Below are 2,906 nucleotides of genomic sequence, written 5' to 3'. Positions count from 1 at the left end.
AAAAAAAAAAAGTTAAAAGGAATATACTTACTGTTCTTTGAACTTCTTTTGAAAATAACTTAATTAATGATCTTTAAAGTTTTTGAGGTTCACCTGAGATCCTCTCATAGCATACTGGTTGAAAATCATTGGCACAGGGAATGTTGTGGCTGTTTGATTTGTTGGGACCATCCCAAACTCCACATCAGCAAAACTCTCCACTGGTGTAGCACTCTCAAGTTCCTTTTCTTTTGTGTTCACAACTGGACTGAGAGGTCTAACTTTTGGCCTGTCTTGGCTTTTGGCATCACTAAACAGTAATAATTTTAAACCTTCTAAACCCACTGTTGATTATTGGGAAAAACTAATATTCTATGACATAAAGCACTTTTTTATAGCTAATTTCAGGTTTCCCTGTTGTTTGGAAGCAGAAGTCTGTATTTTCTTTTTCTTTTTCTTTTTTTTTGAGACAGAGTCTCATTGTCGCCCTCAGTAGAGTGCTATGGCATCACAGCTCACAGCAAATTCAAACTCTTGGGCTTAAGTGATTCTCTTGCCTCAGCCTCCCAAGTAGCTGGGACTACAGGTGCCTGCCACAATGCCTGACTATTTTTTTTTTGCAGCCAGTCCGTATTTTCTATATGAATCCAAACTTATCAGTGGGACTGATTTGGATTTGGTTTTGTTTGCAGTGTTATCACTGTCTCTGTAATTATTCTTTGTCCACATTTGTAAGGCAGAATAATTTAAGCTATTATTTAAGTTTAATTCTAGGAATGACTTAGCATGTCAGTCTGTGGGAATTTTTTGTAAAACTGTTTGTTGTTGGCGTGTAGGGGTGGCCATAGGAGTGGGGGCCGGGGCACTGGTGCTGGCGGGTGGTGTCAAGGCCTGCTAGGGGCGAAGGCACCCTCCACAAAACCTTTTCAGCCAGGTCTGGATATGCCTGACCTTGTGAGGTAAGAACTTCAGCGGAAGCCTTCCTTCCTTAATAAAGCCTCGTGGTAGAACATCTTTTAAACTCATTGGAATGGAAGGATGCAAGCTTTACCTTGGAACCCAATGTGAATGGAAGAGATCCGTCATTATGCAAATAATATGACATTCTGAACAGACAGTAAAAACAGCTCTCATCTCAGAGAACCCAGTGCTTGTGTCACAGTATGAAAAATTAGATGCTGGGGAACAGCATTTAATGAATGAAGCCTTGCAGCCAACCAGTGATCTCTGTGAACCCATTACCTTGCATTCCAGATCAGATTGGATCACTTCTCATCCTGAGGCTCCTGAAGACTTTGAACAGTTTTTCAGTGATCCTTGCAGAAAGACTCCTTCTCCAGAGAAGCACAGCATTTGTATACAGTCCATTGGATCTTTAGGCAACACCAAGATTATCAGGGAAGAATATATTAAATGGCTCAAGGGCTCCTGTGAAGCTTTTTTTAATGGCCTGACAGTACAACTCCTAGAACCAGTTCCTGTTTCTGCGACAAGGTGTCCCTTTAGAGTCAATGATAACACACAGATTCATGCAGGGCACATTCTGAAGTTCTTAAAGAAGAAACCTGAAGATGCCTTCTGTGTTGTGGGGATAATAGCGATTGATCTTCACCCAAGAGACTCCCGGAATTTTGTCTTTGGACAGGCCTCTTTGACAGATGGTGTGAGGATATTCAGTTTTGCCAGGTATGGCAGTGATTTTTACAGTTTTTGCCATGAAGGCAAAGTGAAGAACCTCCAGAAAACATCTTCAAATGAGTATTCTGTTTTTGATAACTATTATATTCCCGAAATAACTAGTGTTTTGCTGCTTCGATCTTGTAAGACTTTAACCCACGAGATTGGACACATATTTGGACTGCGACACTGCCAGTGGCTCACGTGGCTAATGCAAGGTTCCAACCACTTGGAAGAAGCTGACCGGCCCCCTCTAAACCTTTGCCCTATGTGCTTACGCAAGTTGCAGTGTGCTACTGGTGTCAGCATTGAAGAAAGATAAAGCGCTGGTGAGATGGATCCATGATGAATCTGCTGACAAACTTGGAATAACTCCGAAACACAGTCTGGATGATAGTGGGAATTTAACAAAACTCGTTGAAGCTTTCAATGAGTGGACAGAGTGGATAATGAAATGCCGTGCTGTTCTCCAAAAATAAGGACCTTCAATTAGGAGTAATTAAAATATACTTGCACATTCTGCTTTCATTTGGGTGGAGTACTACATTGGAATAAACTATTTACTTATTCTGTGCTGTGTCCAAGTAACAGGACAGAACCTTTTTTAAAGCATCTGAATTGAAATGAGACTCATTTTGAATAATAAACATTCTATAAACTGTCAAAAAAATAAACCTTTTTGTTGTTTGTTAAAATTTTATTCTCTGTCATCTTGGAGCCTGTGGTTGTCTGCTGGGAATAGGACTTCTAAAAGGCAAATATGTCTGGAAGGCTGTGGTCTAAGGCCGTTTTTGCTGGCTCTTAAGTGGGGTCTCAGGAGCCAAAGAGAACACATATTCGTCTTAAAATTGGAAGTGTTTATTCCTCAGATGAGGCCGAATTCTATTTGAGCAAAAGATATGCTTGGTCACACAATGTAAAGAACAACACAGTGACTCCTGGCAGCAAGGCAAACAAAACCAGAGTGATCTGGGGAAAGGTAAGTCAGGTCCAGTGGCATGGTTCATGCCACATTCTGAAGCAGCCTTCCTGCTATGGCCATTGGACACAGGATCCATGATCCTGTACTCCTCAAGATTTAAATTAATAAAATGTAGATAAACAAAAGTGGATATATCCTAAAAAACAAAAATAGATGTTATTTCTTTCTTTCTTTTTTTTTTTTTTGAGACAGGAGCCTCAAGCTGTCCCCCTGGGTAGAGTGCCATGGCATCTCAGCTCACAGCAACCTCCAACTCCTGGGCTCAAGC

The 2,906-nt window shown here is 40.8% G+C and overlaps 1 protein-coding gene and 1 pseudogene across 3 annotated transcripts in view; both read left to right on the top strand.

Moving 5' to 3' along the window:
- ADK (adenosine kinase) overlaps positions 1 to 2,906 on the top strand; it is a 553,222-nt gene that overhangs the window by 78,450 nt on the left and 471,866 nt on the right. The gene's annotated exons all lie outside the window — the stretch shown is intronic.
- Positions 636 to 2,457, top strand: LOC100966941 (annotated as a pseudogene). The gene has a single exon (XR_152990.3). The product of XR_152990.3 is annotated as an archaemetzincin-2 pseudogene (transcript).

This window comes from Otolemur garnettii, unplaced genomic scaffold (assembly GCF_000181295.1).
Source record: "Otolemur garnettii isolate 467f Iridium unplaced genomic scaffold, OtoGar3 scaffold00008, whole genome shotgun sequence".
Classification (NCBI taxonomy): domain Eukaryota; kingdom Metazoa; phylum Chordata; class Mammalia; order Primates; family Galagidae; genus Otolemur; species Otolemur garnettii.
The sequence above is the reverse complement of the archived record's forward strand: the minus strand, read 5'-3'. Positions and strand labels throughout refer to the sequence as shown.